At 41.3% G+C, this 22,090-nt stretch overlaps 1 pseudogene; it reads right to left on the bottom strand.

Moving 5' to 3' along the window:
- Positions 1 to 4,839: 4,839 nt before the first annotated feature.
- On the bottom strand, positions 4,840 to 5,911 carry LOC142436866 (cyclin-dependent kinase 4-like; annotated as a pseudogene).
- Between the last annotated feature and the right edge of the window lie 16,179 nt (positions 5,912 to 22,090).

Below are 22,090 nucleotides of genomic sequence, written 5' to 3'. Positions count from 1 at the left end.
GAGGATATTGGATTCCGAGCAAGGGCCTCTGGTTAAAAACGTCTTTTTCTCTCGACTCCATTTCTCATTTTAGGCAAGTTCTTAATATCTGTGATTCTCTTCTGTCAAATGGAGAGCTTGATCTAGATCCTATGTTTTCCTAACATATCCTATGGTGACGAGTGTGCGGTGTCTCAGACGCTGTTACCATGCTTATCAAGGGTGGCTCCCGTTCTGTGGACTTCTGAGCACCATCGGGTTCCACGTACGACTCAGAACCAGCTCCCCAGCACCTATAACAGCAACCGCCACAGCACACGACTGTTCAAAGATGGTCATGGGAGATGTTTCAGTGTTCTACAAATGAACAAATTAAAGCCCTAAACAGATGGGATGGTGTGTAAATAGTTGCTCTTGGCTCTCTGTATGTTTCTAAGTGCATTTGAAAATTAAAGGAAAGAGGGATTCACAGAGTGTCAGGGACCGGGAGAAGAATTCTCAGACTGGACGGTGACTACTGGGCTGGTGGAACTGATTGGAAACTGGTGTGACAAGTTGTGACAGTGTGTTGGAGGAACAAAGAAAATAGAACAAGGAGGATGAAGATGGATGCCCATTGGACTTCGATCGTGGAAGGGCCTTAGATGTGGAAGGACGCTTGTGCCTGCAACCTCCTGCAGATATTAAGCAGCCACTTCTCTGGTTTAAGCAGTGACATGATAAAAATGGCTTTTTTTTTTAATATTTTATTAGGGGCTCATACAACTCTTGATCACAATCCATACATATACATACATCAATTGTATAAAGCACATCTGTACATTCTTTGCCCTAATCATTTTCAAAGCATTTGCTTTCCACTTAAGCCCTTTGCATCAAGTCCTCTTTTTCCCCCTCCCTCCCTGCTCCCCTCTCCCTCATGAGCCCTTGATAATTTATAAATTATTATTTTCTCATATCTCGCCCTATCCAGTGTCTCCTTTCACCCCCTTTTCTGTTGTCTGTCCCCCAGGGAGGAGGTCACATGTAGATACTTGTAATTGGTTCAGCTTTTCCAACCCACTCACCCTCTTATCCCCCCCCCCACCCAGTATCGCCCCTCACACCCCTGGTCCTGAAGGTATCATCCACCCTGGATTCCCTGTGCCTCCAGCTCCTATCTGCACCAGTGTACAACCGCTGCTTTATCCAGACTTGCAAGGTAGAATTGGTTCATGGTAGTGGAGGGGTGGGGGTGGGGAGGAAGTATTTAGGAACTGGAGGACAGCTGTATTCTTCTTCTTTTTTCTTTTTTTTTTTCATTTTTTTCTCTTTTCTTTTTCAGGACGATAAAGACATAGCATACTAGCATTCCACTCCAGGAATGAAGATAAGCCTTCAAGAGGCAGGTAATTTGATTAAATTACTATGTTTATGATTCATTCAGCGAATTAGGGGTTTGCCGTTTATTTCTTGGATTATGTGAGGATTCGTCTGGTCTCTGCACACCGGTGCATTCTGATTAGGGAGCTCACACGACTTAAGAGTTCAGAGCCCAGGATAAATTTAAATTCTACAGGACTGGCTTGTTTGAGATTTCTTTTCTGTTGCTCTAAATTTGGTCAATTGTGGTGAAATTAAACTTGAGCTCCTTAGTTCTGTTCATGTCTGGACTTTTTGTTTTGCTTTGAGTGTAGAGTAGCGTTTGTGTCTCAAGCGAATAAAGGGTGCCACTGAATAATCTCACAGCGTTCCAAGGTATTCCTAGGTGACCCGAGAAACCTCTGCTTGCTAGCACATTGATGGATGGAGATTTATGTCCTATTGACTATGTTCCTTGGATGGAAAAGGAACAGTGTCACCCCCAATCCATTAATCTGACATCTCTTATAATTGATGTCCGACCAAGTTTGTGTAATAAGAATTGCTTGTGGACTTGTGTGTGTCAAGGAGAGAGAAGATAGGGGTGGGGGGAGACTGTGAGGAGGGAAGATTGTCTACAACTCATTGGAAGCTCGGTGTTTGAGGACTTTGAACTCTGTCACGAGCGGGCTCCATTTAGTAAGGGCCCAGGAGAGGCGTGTTAGCATCCAGGTGTGCTGCCTGAGAAAACGGTAGTCTCCTTTTGAATGATGCTTCCTACAAAAGTATCATTTGTGATCATAGTTTATATCACATTGTGGAATCAGAAAATGTATTTCCAGAGCAGAAATGGGGATAGTGCCTACTGGGGTGGGGGTGGGGAGAGAGATAATTAGAAAATTTACTTTTGACTTGAGACGAAGCAGTGCAGAAAATCAAAAGACATGAAATGGAGCCGTAATTTTCAGGGTCCAAGTTGTGTAGTTAATGTGCAGTAATGTATAATGTACAACAGTGGAGAGATGCAGTTGTGAAAACCATCAACCTGGATTAAACTTTAGATATTATTTAATTTAGCCACTTGTGTTGCTTGTGCTGCTTGCAAGGTTCTGGTTATCCAGTGAAGACAGAAAGATAAAGACGTTCCTACACAGCAATGTCTTTTGTTGTATACCCACATAAGAAGAGGGCTGGTGGTGCTGTGGTTAGACATCGTGTAGCTATAACTGCAAGGTTGGCAATTCAGACTTATGAGCTACTGGGGGGGGGGGGCGGGGAATGAGGTTCCCTGCTTTTATAAAGACGTACAGAAATCCCATATAGGGTTGTTATGAGACAAGAGTAGATTGCATCTGAGTTTATAATCCAGTGTTCTAGGGACTGCATGTACAGATGCTGATGAGCAGGAGCCCCTGCAGTGCCATGAGTGAGGTTTTGAGCTACTAACCCCAAAGTAGGCAGTTCTAACTCACCAGCTGCCCCACAGGAGAAAGATGAGGCTGTCTGCTCCTCTAAAGCTTTATAGTTTCATCAACTTTCTGCAGGATACCGATGAACTATAATCAGCTCCATAACAATTTGTTACTTAGTTTTTGCTTCTTTGTTTGTTTAAAAGAAAAATTAATTTTAGCAGGGAGTTTTCAATAGGACGGCAATAAAAAATTTCCCTACCAGAATGTAGGGAAATGTAGGTTATGTAGTAATCTGCTATCAGTTGCAATAATTTATTGTTTCTGGAATTGATCTCTCTCTCTCTGCATGATGTATTGCGGGTGGGAAAGTGGAGGGAGTCAGTGTGGGAAGGAAAGTAGAGAGTAATGGAAAGTGGTGAAGCTGAAGCAGTAGGCAGCAGATGCATCATGAAGGGTCTCATAAAGCAGGTTAGGAGATTTTAGTCAGTGACACAGAAATAACGCAAAAAAAAGCAAAAGACACAGCTATAAACAACAACCGAAAGAGTCTGTGAAATCCAAATCCAGCAGCAAGCTCTTACAATGAGTGTTTTTAGAAAACAACTTTAGAGAGCAGAAAATGATCAAAAGAATGAAGGCTAAAGAAAGGGAGAGAACGGTCAATATTTTAGCCTAAGACTTTGAAGTTCGATTTGCCCCCAGTTAAACCCAATTCTGTTAAATTTCTAGCCCACCAATTCTGTGGACCATCTCCAGTGATAGAGAATTCGGAGACACGTGAATTATAATAGAGAGTACGTCAAAGTTTATAAGGAAAATTTAAAGTCTCAAACCAAACTCATGGCCATCGAGTCAATTCTGACTCATACCCACTCTCTATGTGGATCAGAGAAGGGAATGTCATGGCATGAACGAGGGGGTGCCTTCCGACAGCCCACTTGCTGCCACGCAGTCACTCAGCCCCACGGGAGCCACACGTTTCTGCTTTTGAAAATATTGACAACGAATTAACTTTTCTATAGCCTTTGCTTATATCCCAGCTACTTCCCATCATTTGTGTAATTAGGGTCATAGAACTATGCGAGCGATTACCAAATTTCCACCAGGAAATAGTGAGGGAGAGCACCCAGGGGAGTAGGGGGTCATCTCAGAGGGGATGGCATGGTGCAGTATTTTGGAAAAGTTGGCGTTTAGGACATCGTTAAATGCCGTATCGTAAGGAAGAGCTTTGTCCTGATCCCGCTGAACAAAATTATCCATGCAATGAGGTACAAACATCGCTTCCAGTTCCCGGTTCCTGAACTAGTCCTTTTGCTTCTCTGTCCCTACTCATGACGGAGAACGTGAATTTCTTTTAAAAGTAAACTGTCCTAGAAATATCCCATTTCTTGGTGGCACAAATGGTCCTGTGCTTGGCCACAAAACAAAGGGCAGTGGTTGGAATATATCTGGAGAGGAAAAGGCCTGGCATTTTGCTTCTGCAAGGTCTGCAGAGTTCTACTTGGCAAAGGCGAGACTGCGTTCACAGAAATGGCTCACTGACAACGGCCAGAACTCCGTGAGTGTGCCAGGGCTTGGGGCAACTGCCTCTCTTGAGCGCACGCTTGCCGTCTCCAGGCTCGTTTCTACCAGAACCAGTTCAACACGCAGTTCTGAATATGCTACTTCCGTTCTAAATAAATGGCTCCCAAATAATTACTATGCACGGAATCAACATCTTCAATTTAACTCTCTTTGAACCGTGACCAGAACTCTCTCTTCATCAGTCCTTGCCTCTCCAATCACAGCTGGAGCTGGAGCCCTATTCTCCCCCCCATACCCCCCCCCCTCATTTTTAAGAGACCATACTTCCCTGTTTGTTTGCTTTTTTCCTGTATCAAAGTAGGTGCGAAGGGAAGACAGTGCAGAGCCCCTGGGGTAGGAAAATTGGGGGAGGAGGTAGAAAGGAGAATATGTCTCTAAAGGAGGGGAAGAGGTGTATCATTAAGGCAGGAAAATATTCTCTGTCAAAAGCTGAGGGGAGGGGTAGCTACAAGCCACAGAGATGAGCGCAGAGGCTAAGGCACAGCATGCCTCCTCAGTGAGGAGGGGGCGTGGTCCTCTCCACTCAAGTGTCCAGAGGAAGGGAATTGGTAGGTTCTCTTCCATCTCTGGGTCTTCGTCCCGGTCCAGCCACTCCAATGCCTAATCCTTCTCCCTTATCTAGATAAGGGTCCTTCAGGGCCCGGAAGACAGAGATTCGTTTTTGTGGGTTAAAAACCAGCATTTCCAGCAGCAGCTGTGCTCCGAACTCTCCACCTCAGGGACCACTGACTCCTCTGGGCAGGGCCCTTTGGGGGAAAAGGCTCCCGGGGCAGAGATACGTCTCGGGCCAGGCTTCCTCTGGGGGCAAGCCGAACAGATAAAAATTGTTGCCTAGCTGGTCAGCTTCAGAGTGCACAGAAGAGAGGCTTCCGACGAACCATCTCTGCAGAGATCAGCCAGCACTGCTTGTGGCCACCGGAGTTGCTTATGCAGCTTGCGGAGGGACTTTGGGAGCCCTGCACCAGAGTGTAACAGCCACAGGTGTAAGGGCCATCTGGGAGCTGAAGATTCTGGTCACGCCAAAGGCAGCCGGCTTGACCGTCCCATTACTTGTCACCAGAATGTTCTCCGGCCTCAGGTTGCAATTGGCACGCAGGACATCAAGGCCTCTGAGAAACTGCCCCATCAGACCCTCGAAGTTCTCCGAGGGCAAACCTGGTGAGGGGCCTATTCTTAAGCAAAGCTACCTCCTGAGTTGTGCATCCCTTTCTGTTCTGTTCATTCAGGCCTTTCTTCTCAGCAATCCTTTGACACAAACGACCGCTCAAGTCACAAAAAGCAGTGGTTACATCTCTGTTTCCATCTCAGTTTACCTCTTAGGAGTCTCCCACGCGCCCAACACTTTTATTGGCACACAATTCTCATATCATACAATCGAACAGTTCAATCGTTCAATCACATCAAGGGGAGTTGTATTCAGTTGATTAATTCCTCCTTCTTGCAGTACTTTCTTTCCTTGCTTTTTCATAACAAGTTCTTAATATTCTGCCTACTCCCTCATCTGCTTTTCATGAACTTCTTTGATAGCTCATGCCCTCTGAGATTTCCCCAATCTTGGGGTGCTCTCGCACTCTACCTGTGGCTACTTTCTCCATCTAGACATCTTAGGAGTAATCCTATCCATTGTCTTGACTTTAATATCTATGCACAGAGATGGCCACATTTATCCATGGTAAGCCCTTGGACAAATGCCAGACATCGATTTCTTCATTTGGCAACTCGAATTTGATGTTTCATATATTGAAACTTACCATGTACAAAATAGAACTCTTCATTTGCCACTCCCCTTAAATTTACCTTGTAACTTGCTCCATATTAAAGTTTTAATTAAAACATTTTAAATTGAAAGATCATTCTATCGGGGGGCTCTTACAACTCTTATAACAATCCATACATCAATTATATAAAGTATATTTGTATATATGTTTTCATCATTATTTTCTAAACATTCACTTTCTATTGAACCCTTGGTATGGACTCCTCTTCACCAACCCCACCCTCATGATCCCTTGATAAATTATACATTATTGTTATTTTTATATCTTACACCAACCACTGTCTCCCTTTCCCCATGGTTTCTGTAGTTCGTTCCTGTGTTCGTCTGGGTAGACTAGAGAAACAAATTCATAGACACTCATGTATATATAGGAAAGAGCTTTATATACAAGAATAATTGAACAGTGAGGAAACATTGTAGCCCAGTCCACATCAAGTCCATAAGCCCAATATTAGTCCATATGTCTGGTACCAATCTATAATGCCCTCTTCTGACTCACAAAACACATGCAATGACATAGAATGCAGGAAGATCACAGGCCAGTGGGTAGAAAGTCTTGTGGATCCAGTGGCATTGTAAGCATCTTAGCGCTGGCAGGGGTCTCCATGTGGCTTCTGCAGCTCCCAGGGTTCTGGTTGCATCAGGGTAGGTCCATGCGGCTTCTCAGAAAGGTCTCACAGGGAGTGAGCATGAGTCCCGCCACCGCCACCAGTGAACTATTTATCTCCTTAGCATCTCCAAATGAGGTCATCAAGCTACTGCCTGATTGACAGGCTAGACTCCACCCCTTGACACCAGATTATGTAACTACCACAGTCCCCCTCGTGTGTGTCTATGTGTTGATCATTGCAACTGGTTCCCCCTTCCTTCCCTGCTTTCCCTGCCTTCTCTCTACCATCCTGGTATTGCTACTCTCATTTCTGTTACTGGATTCCTTTTGTTCTGAGCTTTTACCTCTCATCTGTACTTGTGCACATACTCTGGTCTAGGCTGCAGTGAAAGGAAGGACTGGGGTCATGATAGTGGGGGGTGAGGAAGGCTCAAGGAACCGGAGGAATATTGTGTGTTTCATGGGTGCTATACTGCGCCCTGGTTGCCGCATCCCTTCCTTGTGACCCTCTGTAAGGGCATGTCCCATTGTCTACAGATGGGTTTGGGTCTCCTTTCTTCGCCACATTTGCTTACGCACGCATTTTGTTTTCAGTGATTGCGCTGGGAGAGTGAGCATCACAGGGTGCCAGGTTGTTAGAACAAAGTGTTCTCGTATTGAGGGAGGACTTGAGCAGAGGCCCGAAGTCTGTTTAGGAGCCCCTCAAATAGACTTCAGGCTAGGAGGGGCAGATCCTGGAATTCCCCCAGGACCAAAGGGGAAATAGTCATAAAGGTCAACAGACAGACCTGGAATCATGTATTTTTTTGGTTTCTTTTTTGCTAATTACTATTATCTTTTTCCTTTTATCTTTTTATTCAATTTTTTTTCTCTTTGTTTGGTCTCTGATATTGTTGGTTTGCCTACATATATAAGATAGGCATGGGAAGAAAGTTCGAGGAGAAAGCAACAGGACTGATGGTTCAGGAAGGACTTGGGTGGGCTAAGTGGGGGAGAGAAGGAGGCAGGGGAAGGGAGCAGTGAGCAAACCACACCATAGAGAGGGGAACAACTAGGGAATTAAAATCAGCAATGAGAAGGACATAGAGATCCTGCAGGGTTTGGAGCAACAGCAATCTAGCTGAGAGGAATTACTAAGAGAAAAAAGAAGGGTGAGCATGATGGTGGGGCAGGAGGAAGGTAAAAGGAAACACAGGAATGATCTAGGAAACAACGCTATGGAGAGAGGTATAAGCGTAGGTGTATAGAGCTTAAATTTTGAGCACTAGGGTTTCAGAAGGCTACCATTACAGTGAAAGCCCCAACTCCATCTGAGTCTCTAGGGAGATTAAGGTGCCATTGAATTTCTTTCTGACCTTTAACTAGCAAAGTATATATCTTTGCTCTGAGACAAAGTACATTATCACAAAATCAAACTCACTGCCATCCAGTAGGTGTAGACTCATAGTGACCATACAGGGAAAGGGTTGAACTGCCATTTTGAGTTCCAAAGACTATCTGTTTACAAGAATAGAAAGTCCTATCTTCCTCCCTAGGAATTGCTGGTGGTTTTGAGAAAAATCTCAGTCCAAGGCATAACCACCAAGCTACCAGGGCTCCTCCCAGGGTACATTGAAAGTGAATTCCTACACTCCCCTAGCCAAGGAACAGGGGGAAGGCCTTCCCTCAAGGGCTTTCCTAGCTGTGTCTTTGGTGTAATGGGGTACTAGAGTCTCATGGTCATGAGTCATACTCTGAGCGTCCTGGTCAGAGGCCCTCAAAAGCAATTCTGTCTAGCATTTTGCATGCTTCCCAATCATGGTCTTACTGCTGCTTCTGTATTCCCACCTGCAGATGTATTGATGTGTTGCCAATCATGCTTTTGTGTCCATTTGCCCTGTACTCCCATGTCCTGCTTAAGCAGGCAAGCTCACTACCATGAAGTTGATGCTCACTCATATTTTCTTACAAATCCTTAGGCATCATTACGACCTCCCACTCATGGTCTCCTTCATCGGGATGAATTGTTTCCTTTGTTGTCCTGTTTAAGAAATAATAAATGTGTCTTTACCAATGATATTTGAGATCTGGGGTTTCTTTTGTCCCCTACCTTTATCTAACAGCTCCCAATTTGACCTCTATTTCAGTTAATGGCCACTTCTCTTTTCTGTATTTATTAAGCTCTGGTTTAGCCTGGTTTTCCTCTCTTAGATTACTAACATCAATGAGCTAATTCTCTGTATTTAATCCTCTTCATTTGAAACATTCCCTAGATTTTGTGGAATATACCCTGATTAACATAGTATTTTTAATCTGTTTGATTTTCTGTCCTGATTGTTACAGGCTTGCATTTTCTCAGATTCATGTACTTATTCAAATGTTACCACCATACTCTATATTTATGAAAAAATGAATATTGATAACACATTGAAGACATTTTTGAAATCATTCATATATATGAATCATTTGAAATTTCTTTTTGTAATCTACACTGTTTTGTGATATATCTTTGTTGATAAGTGTTGAACAAGTTCATTAATTTTCCCAACTATATGCTATTGTTGAACAGACTATAGTTTATTTATATAGTCTTCTACTGATTTACTTCCATTAAAACTATGAACCAATCTGCAATCAATATACTTTTGAATGTATCTCTTTGAACCCACTTTCTAAGTTCATTGCCACAGTGCTTTTGATACGTCTTTCTTGTTTGAAGTCAGGGGATGTCATTTTAGCTACTTACTATTTTTGGTTTAGCAGTGCATTCCAAGGAGGTAAATGAAAGCCATTTTTTTAGGATTTGCTATAAATAATTATCTAGTTTTCATATTTTTGGAATAACATACTCTTGAATTTGTTCACTATTTTACTCAGATTTCTCAACGAAATTACCTCTTAATTGATGAGTTCAATTGGCCTATTTCAGTTTTTCTTATGCTTTGCTGCTTGATAGTTGACACACTCTCTCCCCTTTTCAGTCAGCTTATGTCCTCTTCTCTTTGCTTATAGTTAGACGGCACCACCCACCCCTGAGTCACCGTTAGCTATTGCTGCCTCTGACTTTTTCCCTATTAACTCCTCCACTCTGTGCTTCCTGGGATTTGTCTGTAGTCATTTTCTCTTATGTAGTCTCTGTGCTAGTTAGGTTTATGTCAAGTTGAGTAGGACAGGATTCTCCCATGATGCCATCTAACATAGTGTGGTCAATTCCACGATTCAATTTTTGACAAAGCACTTAAGCAGCTGTGGGGAGAATAAAATTAAAAGCCCAACTCACTTCCATGGAGTGGATGCAGGCTTTTAGCAACCCTATAGAACAAGATAGAACTTCTCCTGGGAGTTTCTGAGAGTGTAACTCTTTACAGGAGTAGAAAGCGTTGTCTTTCTCCCCGTGTGGCTTATGGTTTTGAACAGCTGACCTTTCAGACAGTAGCTGTAAGTGCAACCACTTAATCTGGTCACAGACTTGATATGGCTCAGGGAAGTTTCACTTAGAATGTGGCCTGTGCTTAGTATAAGTTGACAGTGGATGGAAGTTAGCTTATTCTGACTGCTGAATTTGGATCCTGCATTGCTTCATCAACCTCCTATTTAAAAAAATCCTGCCCATCAAAGGAGCAATCATTAGATTCATTTGAAACGTGGATTCATTTGGCTGATCTCAGATTCATTCACCCGGGCATCCACCAGTCTGTGGTCTTCTTGTTTCATCATCTTGCTTCTTGTTCATTAGCTCTTTCAGCTTTGGAGGTTAGCTTACATCTGGCCCATGTTCATGAACTGAACTGAACTTGATGCCCTTCTACAATGGTATGAGACTTCTTGATAAGAACCTCTTTCTATATGCATGCGAGCTTCATTGGTTTTGCTTCTCTAGAGAACCCAGCCGAATTCACTCTCCCTAAGGAATTACATGAACTATCAACTTTGGACATGTTAGCGGGAAAGACCAGTCCCTGGAGAAGGACATCTTGCATGGCAAAGTGGAGCGGCAGTGAAAAAGAAGAAGGTCCTCGAGATGGATTAACACAGTGGCCACAACATGGGCACACACATAAGAACAATTGTGAGGATGGTGCAGAAGAGGGAGGCGTTTCTTTCTGTTGTAGTTAAGGCTGCTATGAGTCAGAACCAACTCAATAGCACCTAACAGCGACAGTAACAAATATCAACTTTTACTTGATGCTTCCCAAACTCTTCATTTGAGTATCTCCTACTCTCTAATCTATTTTAATTAATTATTCAACATTTTCATCTGGATGCCCAATAGGATCACAAAGTCGGCGTGTATATGCTTACGTTCATTACTTTACTTCCAATTCTCATTCACTTTGTTTTAATTATCCATCTTACTGTCAAATTAGGAGTTGAATTTGGCCAGCAATGTGGATGAGCATCTCAGAGTCAAAGACATAGACTTTACCCAATTATACATATCTATCTCTTTGTATCTGGATCACATTTCTTATGTACACATGCACTTTTCTTTTCAATAGTATTTCCAATGTCTGTGTTTCTTACATTGGGGTACTTTGACCCTTTCCAATTCATGGAAAACAGCTGTACAAAGTATAAGACAAAGGATTCTGAACTCAGAATCTTCATTTAGATTCATTCTTTCTAGGAGTACTAAATAAGTTATGATGTACAGAATTTTTAAAATAAGGACATAAGATAATATTTTATTCTAATAAAATAACTGTAAATTGTTATCATCAAACAATTCTTTAAAGGAACTTTTTGGATCAATGGACTGCCCTGGTTCCCGCATGGGAATATTTGTTCTTCATTTCTCCCAGCCTGTGCTTTTCTGCAATGCCCTGCACATCAGCATTCTGCTCACTCCTTACAGTTCAGGTCAAATGCTGCCGCTGCTGTGGAGCGATGCTACTCTGAATTAGAATTAATTATTGCTTCCTTTGTGTTAATAAAGCACTGTTTTTTTGTTGAATTTTGTCTTGTGCTTTATTTGTTCATAGGCAATTTGATCCCTACTGTTGAATCTTGTTTATTTTTTCTTGTATTTTAGTTATATATATATATATATATATATATATATATATATATATATATATATATATATATATATATATTTCTTCATGAATTATATAGCAGGTAATTGTCTACTCTTTGTAGCTTCGCTGTACCTAGCTCATTTTAGGTGCCAAATGCATATTATGAATTTAATCCCTATTAGCAGATAAATAATATTCTACAACTTTTTCTTTATACTTTTGCAGCATGTACAAAAAGAGTTGATTTTTTTCCCACTCAAATCATATCCTCTACCTTTAAAGCTAGAAGAACATGAGATGTCTCTCCATATTATTCTTTTTCCCTATGTAATTTCATTGTTTGATTGTTGATAGAATTAGTCTGTTAACCTTTCAAATGAAGATAAAAATATAAACACAAAGCAACTATATTACTTTTATGAAATAACTTTACTTTAAAATATAGGATTATATGCTATACTATAATACAACATTACATACATGTGACATATTTTTCTACACATGTAAAGGAAAACATTTTTTTGCATGCAATGAATTACACTTGACAACTAATAACTTATAGGAACTGAACTTGTTGAAAGCAATGGAAACTACATGATTTACTGAACACAACTGAATGAAAATAAGACTTTTTACCTTTTCTCTTTTAGTGTAGTACTCTAAGGTCTTCCACATTTTCTATTACAGCTCGCTAAAATGCGTCAATAAATCTCTACATTTTACTTTCCGTGCTACTTTATCGTTCTCTTGGACATCTGCTCATACTTCGTCCTTTGAGACTCTTTTATAGCCCCTCTCCCCAGGATCTCCTGGTACAGCTGATGACCAAAAAAGATGAGGAGAGCAGGGATGTTACCTATGACTCAGTCATATTAACTTAGATCGAAAGTGTTATTCTGTTTTTACCCCTGGTGTCACCTGATCCTCATTGGAATCTTACTTTACTCAGGAAGCCTAGGAAGAACAACCTCTTTGGGACACGTAAAAGGCCACGGTCCAACTTCTTAGGGCTTGAATCGAACCGTGTCTGGAGAACAAGCATGGTTCACAAATGTCAGTTCTAATGCAGAAAAAGGTAGACAACTTGGCACATGGTGAGCATGATCCGTAGCAAAAAGGCTAAGCCCCCTGAATATACTGGTATGTTTAAAGTTCAATATTTATGTTAATATTTATAAAATTAAACCTGGATCCAAAAGGCATTGGAAGATTACAAACTATCCTAGCAAAACGTATTGGCAGCTGTGCTTGACATGATTGAAGGGGACGCTTTGTTGCTCTCATTTTGCTCTCCCGTAGTCCCGTGTATCTAGCACACGAGGTGGCCTCAGGCCTCCCCAGTCTGCTAGCAATGAGGCCACATTAACATTCACGCCTGCTTTTGCTGCACGCTGACATTTACCTGTACCACTGTGAGGCCTCAGTTCCTTCCTGTCCCCATCTCAAACATCTTATTTCTCCAACATTTATTTCTAAGCATCTCTAGGAGTAGTCTCATGAGATCTCTGGATCAACAACATTAATCTACTTTTGTCTCTTCGATGTCTGTTGCCTGTGAGTCACTAAGGGAAGTGTCTCACCATTGTCACTGTTGTCAGCACGTTACTGTGCCTAAGTTCCTTCTGTCGCCCTCTTCCTAATTATTTCACATTTCATCACTGAAGCTGTCCAGTCTGTGTAAACCCAAATATCAGGGTGCTCTAACCAAGGGCCCCCCCGTTTCTGCCTTCAGAGGGGGGAGGGAGCAGGAAAGGAAAGTGGCTTGGTCATGGCCAGGCGCGCAGAACCAACCTCACCACTTCTTCTGTGACTCAGAATAAGTTACTAAAACTCACTGAGCCTACTCTGACTCTTCTGCAAGTGGGGATTGATAAGAATATCTATTTTAAAGAGTTATAATGCAAAGCAAACTCACTGCCACAGCTCGATGTTGACTCACAGCTACCCAACCGGACAGGGGAGACCTGCTCCTGTGGGTCTCTGACACTGTGACGTTTTACAGGAGTAGAAGGTCTGTCTTTCACCCAAGGAGGGGTTGGCGGTTTCAAACTGCTGATCTTGGGATGAGCAGCCCAACAAGTAACCGCTATGCCACCGGGACTCGTTCAGAGGGTTATGACAGAGGATTGAATTAGTTACCATTTGCAAAGTATTTATTCAGTGCTAGTGAACATTGGATATTATTACCATTTGTTATTGAGGCTACAAAATTATCTTTGAATTTTATATTCATGCTTTACTCCAGAGTTGAATTACTCCACGCTTCTCTGGCTATCTTGAAGCCACAGACACCATCTCGGGATCCAGGCCCTCGAGTTCAATGGGTCCGTAGAACAGCCCGTTCTGCCGCCGTGAGACCGATCCTCGACACTGGCCCTCCGCCCACTGGGGCATGGGTTAGACTGCTAGCCACAAGGTGATCACTTTGAAACCACCAACTGCTCCATGGAGGTAAGATGAGGTTTCTACTGACGTGTAGATTTAGTGCTGGAAACCCGTCCGAACGGCCTCGATGGCAGGGAGTTTGATTTGGGGTTAGCTGCTCTTACGGCTTTCCTGCTCTCCCACTCCTCCCAATCCGCCGCCACTCCCCTTGGGATTTTTCCGAATTGTCCTTCTCACCTGCTTTCTTTATCGTCCAGCCATGGTCTGCTTCTGGACGTGTCTGCTTAGCCTCCCTGCGCCAGTCCTCTCCTATTGTCAACTGTACCCGCTTTCCCGAGACGAGAAGCAGATGGGTTGTGATGAATACCATCTCATGTGCCTACACTCGTTCGGTAACAGGTGGCTGCTCCGTCAGCTGGGGTCTCCTTGAGGACACCCTCCCGGCCTCCCTTTGACCATGCATACGCTCGTCCAGATGGCGACTTGCTTCCCCAGAGTCCTGAATCAACCGAACAGGAGATGGCAGGGCTGTGCTCATTTTGCCTGGGGTTTAATACAGGCATGGAGTTTTATTTATTTTTTGTCCTCTTAATTCAGGAAAAAGGAACAAACCTTATGTGAAAATGATGTTCACAACGTGGTTTTAAATTCTCTCACAGGAAGTCTAAATTTGTGTGATTAAATTAGCATTCATAAATGCCAAAGCAAGAAACCAAATTAATTTGTTTTTGCTGTTGGAAAAGAATAAAGATATCTTTGAATCATCTAATGTATTAGATTTTTACTCTGTGTATCTTACTTCTGTTTAATGCACTCTGGCTACATTAAAATGGAGGCAACTGAATTTATTATGTAAAGATAAATGTATAGGTTAGGTTCACCTTGGTAAGATGGAAGCAAGTTGCTTTCCCCTAAGGTTAAAACAGCTCTTCTACCTTGTATTCTGGAAGTAACCTACTTTCAACCAAATTACGGCTTCAAGAACAGTACACATTTGCTTGAATTCATCTCTGCCTCTATCGTTTTCCGGATGCATCTGTGCAAGCCCTGATTAAAGTCTTCATGTTGCTTGAATGCCTACTATCCCTGAACATTAGAGTAAGAAAACCTGGAGCCAATGTCCCAGAGTTGAAGGATAGACATTTTTAAAGTTTAAAAATAATATGGCTTTATTTAAAACATATCTAGTCATTTGTAATCCCTGTAAAAGGAATCACTTATGGAAGATTTTTCAAAGAATTAAGAAATCCCAAATATAAAGTCTTCTAATCTTAATCTGTTAAACATTGGTGTAGGTCGGGTTCACTAGGCAAGCAAACCTGGTGACACTTATAAAGGTATTTATATTAAGAAAATGCCTAACAATTATAGACGTGAGCATGTCCAAGTTCAAGCAGGATTCAAGTCTGTGAACCAGACGCTAGGCTAGAGGTTTCTCCTGACTCATGTAGCTTCAGGGAATAGTAATTCCAAGATCAGTAGGAAGACCACATGATGGTCTTCTGAGTGGCTGCTGAGACAGACAAATCCAAGATTAGTAGATCAGGCTTGTGGCTGCAGAAGCAAATTAATTCACAGTCAGCAGGTCAGATGACGGGGCCCAGAATACTCCCAGGATCAGTAGGCAATAGGGCAGAAAATTGGCTCAAGTCCACAGAACCAGAGGTTGATGAGCCAGATACAGGAGACAGATTCAGCAGAAAGCAAAGCAAACTTTCCCACAATGTCCCATTTATATTGGACGTAGGACACACACCCTAGGAAACATCCTTTCCATTGCATCCATCTGTGACCTTAGTAAAGATGTTGCATAACACGTTAATCTTGTTTCAAAGACTGGCTGCTCGTAGTAGATTCCATTATGGAGTTAACTACACTGTGTTAGATCACATGATAAATCATAACTACCAAACCACTGGGAATCTTGCTCCAGCCAAGTTGACACAAAACCTATCAGAAACATTAACTTATTTAGAACCACAAAGAGTGTAAGTTCAAGAAGATATTTTATGTGCTTATACATTTTTCTCCATCACCTGTCCGTCAGTTTGTCCTACTGTTGTGGTTCTGTGTTGCTGTGATTCTTGAAGCCATGTCAGTGGTATTTCAAAAACCAACAAGGTCACCTACAATAAACAGAGTTCAGCAGAGCTTCCTGACTAAGCACAGACTATCAAGAAGGAAGATGCTGTCCGCTTCTGTGGAGTGAACCACTGAATACCTTATATATTGAAGCACAGCACTGTCACATACGGAAAACCCATTAACATCAACAGAACATGGTCAGAGACAGTTCCAGAGAAAGAGTCTCCCAGGTCAGAGGGCACGGCCCTCACATTATAGCTGAAGTACTTGGGGAAGACTGCCTTCTCAGAGCAGAATGGACCACAGTGATGCAGCTGGAGTAAAGCTTTTGTGACCTTCCTTTGCTGATGAGGCGCCGCTGAAAAGGAGAAGAAACACTTGCAAACACCAAGAATAATTGGAAGATGAAATGTAACAAGTATGAATCTAGGAAAACTGGAATTTGTCTAAAATGAAATAGAACTTCTAAGGATGGATTTGCTAGGTATTAGTGAGCTGAAATTAACTGATACTGGCCTTATTGAATCAGAAAATCATATAGTTTACAATGCTGGAAATGAGAGATTCAAGAGGCATAGTGTCTCATTCATCATCAAAAAGGATATTTTAAGATCTATCTTGAAGTGCAATGCTGTCTGTGATAGGGTAATATTTATCTGCAGGCAAGTAAATCCAATAAATACTATTATTCAAATGTATGCAGCGATCACAAAAACTAATGATAAAGACATTGAAGAATTTTATCAACATCATTCTGAAATGGAACTAAGATGCATTCATAATTATTGGTGATTGGAATGTAAAAGTTGGAAACAAAGAAAAAGAAATAATTGGAAAATATGAGTTTTGTGAAAAAATGAAACTAAAGATCAGGTGATAGAGTCTTATATGACCAATGGCTTCTTAATAGCATATACTTTTTTCAACAACACAAATGGTGACTCTACACATGGACTTCTCTAGATGGAACACACAGAAATCTAGTTGACTGTATCTGTGGGAAAAGACTATAGAGAACCTCAATATCAGCAGCTAACATGAGGCCAGGGACTGATTATTGGAAAAGACCATCAATTGCTCATATTTAAGTTCAGGTTGAAGTTGAAGAAAATTGAGTCCATGACACCCCAAATAGGATCTTGAGTTCACTCCACCTGAACTTTTAGCACATCTCAATTATAGGTTTGGCATTGAGCAATAATGACAGAAGACCTGATGAGCTGTGGGAAGTCATCGAGAACATCATTCATGAAGAAAGCAAAGGTCATTAAAAAGGTAGGAAAGAGGGTGTCAGAAGAGGGTGTCTATGTGGGTGTCAGAAGAGACTCTGAGACTTGTTCTTAATCACAGTGTAGCTAAGGCACATGGAAGAAATATTAAAACCAAAGGGCTCAACAGAAAATTTGAAAGGCAGCTTGAGAAGACAAAGTAAAATATTATAATGCAATGTGAAAAGACCTGGGGTTATAAAATCTAAAGGAATAATGCACTCAGGATATCAAACTGAAAGAACTAAAGAAAAAAATTAAAGCCTCAAGTTGCAATATTGAAGAATTCTTTGGAAAAAATATTGTCTTAAACAGGAGGCATCAAAAGAAAGAATATACAGAGTCCCTGTACCAAAAAGAACTAGTCATCATCAACTGCTTCAGGAGGCAACATACGAGCAAGAACCAGCAGTACTGAAGGAAGAAGTCCAAGTTGCACTGAAGGTATTAGCCCCAAAGAAGGATCCAGGAGATGATGGAATATCAGTTGAAATGCTTAAACAAGCTTATGCAGTATTGGAAGCATTCATTGGTCTATGGAAGACAGCTACCTGGACAACTGAATGGAAGAGAGCCACATTTGTATCCACTCCAAAACAAGGTGACCAAGCAGAATACTCAAATTATAGATAATATCATTAATATCACATGAAGTAAAATGTTGCTGAAGATGATCCAACAATTCAGAAGAGGATATTGATCAAGGGATATCTTTGCTTATGTCAGTTGTGTCTTGTCTAAAAGCAGAGAATATCAGAAAAAAGATTACTTGTGTTTCATTGAGTGTATCACAAAAAAACTATGGAGAGCCTTGGGAACAATGGGCATTCCAGAACACGTCTTATGTTTATGCAGAACTTGTACATGGATCCAGAGGCAGTTGTGCAAATAGAATAAGGGCATGCTGTGTGGTTTAAATCAGGAAAGGTGGACATCAGGGTTGCATCCTATCACCATATGTCCATATGTATTCGATCTGTCTACTGAGCAAATCATCAGAGACGCTGGATTACATGAGAAAACGTGCAGCGTCAGGCTTGGAGGGAGGCTTACTAACAACCTGAGATGTGCAGATGACACAACCTTGTTTGCTGAAAGTGAGGAGGATCTGTGGCACTTGCTGACGAATATGCAATTTTCTTTCTGAATTACAACTCAATACAAAGAACAGCAAAATCCTCACAACCGCACCCGTAGGTAACGTCATGATAAATGGAGAAAATAGTGAAGTTGCCAAGAATTTTGTCTTGCTTAGGTCCACAATCAAGCTCACGGAAGCAGCAGTCAGGGGGTCAAAGGACGCATTGCACTGGGTAAATCCGCTGCAGAAGGCTTCTTTAGGGTATTGGAAAGGATGTCATTTTGAGGACTAAGGTGTGGCTGACTCAAGCCATGGTATTTTGAATTGCCTTGTGCATGTGAAATTGGACCCTGAAGATGGAAGACCAAAGAAGAATTGATACATGTTAATTGTGATGCCAAAGAAGAATACTGGAAGCACCATGGGCTGCTGAAAGGGAAAGCAAATCTGTCTCGGAAGAAATGGGACCAGAGTGCTACTTAGAGGTAAGGGTGACCGTCTGACATACCTTGGACCGGTGGTCAGGAGAAGGAGCGTGCCAGAGGGGACAGAGTGGCAGCAGTAATGGGCCGAACACAGCAGCCATTGTGAGAATGGTGCAGAGGGTTGCAGTATGTCAGAACTGACTTGATGTCACCTAACAACAACAACGTATCTGTACAACTGCATATTTTTAACAAATTAGTTAACATATCAATCATGTACCATACAATCTAATGGTTTAATATATTTTCCAAAGATTGTTCAATTATCACCATAATCAGTTTTAGAACATTTTCATCATTCTTGTGTCCCTTGTTGTTAGCTCGGTGTTACCACCCTGTTTCCTCTGCTATAACCCTAAAGAACTATAAATGTATTTACTGTCTCTATCGATTTACCTATCTTATATTTCATATAGAGAAAATCATACATAAGAAATTGATAATGACAACAAAGTGCAACACAGAAAAACCTCAATTCAAGAGAAAGCAGAAGTTAATAGAAACTAGAACCTATTAAAATAGTCTAAGGGAAAACAAATGATAATATATTCAAATTTAACTTAACTAGTACTGAAGTAGTCTACTCTCCAATGCACTCTGAGCAGAAGAGTATTTATATAGCTGGTCAATTTTCCAAGGGAATTCTATGGAGGTCTAATTCTGTGTAGGCTCTGAAAATACCTTTTAATCTTTAATTTTTATCCACCATCTTGCACAAACCACGTGCTCAGATGTTAAGCTCTAGTACAATCTTCTCTTCTGAGCTTGAATTTTATTATTTACAATCCTTGGATTACATGGGCTGGTGTGTGCCTTCACTGTGAACAGAGCATCTCCTCGTTTAAATGGCTGCTTGTTTTATGACAAGCCTTTAAGATCCAAGACTCTTTTCTTTCTGATAGCTGGGCACCATCTGATTTCTTCATTACCATTTGCTATGGCACCACTGTCTTCAGTGTGCTCTTCATGAGGCAAGTATTGAGAAAGGGCCACATCATCAAAACTATTTGTCCTTTGATTAATGCTTATGATTGTGAGTTCAAAATCCATTTGTGTATCTAATGTTTACATTTCTAACCCTAGTTCCCACTCTAGAGGCAAAATCATCACCATCTGTGAAATAATTTAAGTAACCTGCATGAGACATTGGGTAATTCTCATAATAGCATAATTTATCTAGGCAATGGCACAAACTTTAAAGCACTTTAAAGGAAAAATATACATATGTGGGAATGCTTTTTACACTTAAATACATGGGATGTTCACTTGTACAGGATATAAACTTCAGTAATTTAAAGCTGCTTAAGAAAAAAATGAGGGCTAGACACAGGGCAACAATTTCAGCCACATTGATTCACAAATGGAAAATCACGTCTGCAGGACTAACACATGTCACAGAAGACAAGGTGGGGTGAAATTGGCCAGTACATGGCAGTCTTCAGTTGCCAATTAATGGGAAACCTCAAAAGCCAGAGATTTGAGCCAACGTCCACGAGCATCCAAATGTCCTACTTCAGGCTGCAGGGTTCTGCTGCTTCTCACACTGGGGTGTTTCAGCTTTAACTCCAATGGAGTGTTTACGTTCCTTTCTTTGCAAGAGTTATGTTTAAGGTAAAGTCCTGTCCCATAGTGGGGTTTTCAAATCACATAATTCTGATGTGGATTATGAAAAGTGCTGTCCACCTTGAAAGACAAAATCTAAAATCCAGGTGGTCTGTACCATTCAGCCAGGGTCACTGAGTGCTAAAATAAACTTGGTCAAAAAAATGCATGATTAGCAATATTATACTGGGTGGGTTCTTGAATTGAGAGTCTATTACGTAATGGTAAGCCATACAGTGAAGTTTCTTTCGACAATTAAAAGAAATTAAACATTGACATAAAATAGAGTATGGATGATTTTTCAAAGCATTATCCTAATGGAAAGAAAGCAATCCCAAAGACTACATATTATCTAATTATGTTTATACAAAATATCCAGAATAGCTGAATCAATAGCAATAAAAATTAATTAGGTTGTGTTTGCAAATGGAAGTGGGAAAAGTAGGGGACATTGAGAGTAACTGCTAATTGGTGTGGGCTACTTTTTAGGGAGTTGAGGATGTTCTAAATTTAGATTATGGAGATTGTTGCTCAAAACTGTCAATATACTAAAAACCATGGAAATACATACTTTTAGACTAGTATTCAAATTATGTCTCAATAAAGTTGCTAAAATTATCATGATATGTTGGTGCTTTGTAGTCCATGTGTCAGGTGACGTTCTCTAGAGAAGCAAACTAGAGATGTTTCTGCATGTGTATGTAGGCATAACTTTACATCAGGCACATGGTTCACTTAGCCGCAGAAATGGGTAAGCCCAAGTTAGTTTCAAGTCAGATGTTAAGTTGGAGGCTTCTCCTAACTCACATAGCTTCAACAGCTGATAAACCAAGCATCAGCAGGAGCACCACAGGCTGCAGATTCAGACAGATTCAAGGTCAGCAGGTCAGGTTTGTGACTGGCAAAAGTGAATAAATCCAAGGCTGGCACAAGCCAGAAGGCAGGCTGCTGGTGGCTCCAGGATCCAAACGCAGGACAAAGCAACACACTTTGCTGCATGGCCACATGGATACTAGGTCTTCAGAATGCAAACATCATGCTGTTTCCGTTATACTGTGGTGCTCTTTAAATTCATCCTGCAGCTATTAAATTCCAACAAGCTTCTTATACTTAATCTAATTTGTGCACATGAATGAGCACCACAATTTTTGCAAAATCTAAAAAGAATTGCTTGGCATTATACACAGGCCACAGGATAAAACGGAATTTGGCTAAATTTTCTGTGAGTCAAGTGAAAGAATTGCCTATTAGTTGACTAACGTTATTAATTCAACCATGATATATCCCATATTACAAGGATCAACTATCTGGAACTGAGGAAAAAATGCCTTTCGCTAACAAAACTCTTTAGTAATTCCTGGCTTCCCACCACTGACCTTTTGTTGGGGAGCACAGCACTGTTGTCACTGTATAGTCAGAGCTCCTTCTGCATCTCCATATGCTACAGCGCCCAGACGATAGCACACGGCGGACTGAAGAGCGAA

The sequence above is a fragment of the Tenrec ecaudatus genome, unplaced genomic scaffold, assembly GCF_050624435.1.
Source record: "Tenrec ecaudatus isolate mTenEca1 unplaced genomic scaffold, mTenEca1.hap1 Scaffold_721, whole genome shotgun sequence".
Taxonomy (NCBI): Eukaryota; Metazoa; Chordata; class Mammalia; order Afrosoricida; family Tenrecidae; genus Tenrec; species Tenrec ecaudatus.
The sequence above is the reverse complement of the archived record's forward strand: the minus strand, read 5'-3'. Positions and strand labels throughout refer to the sequence as shown.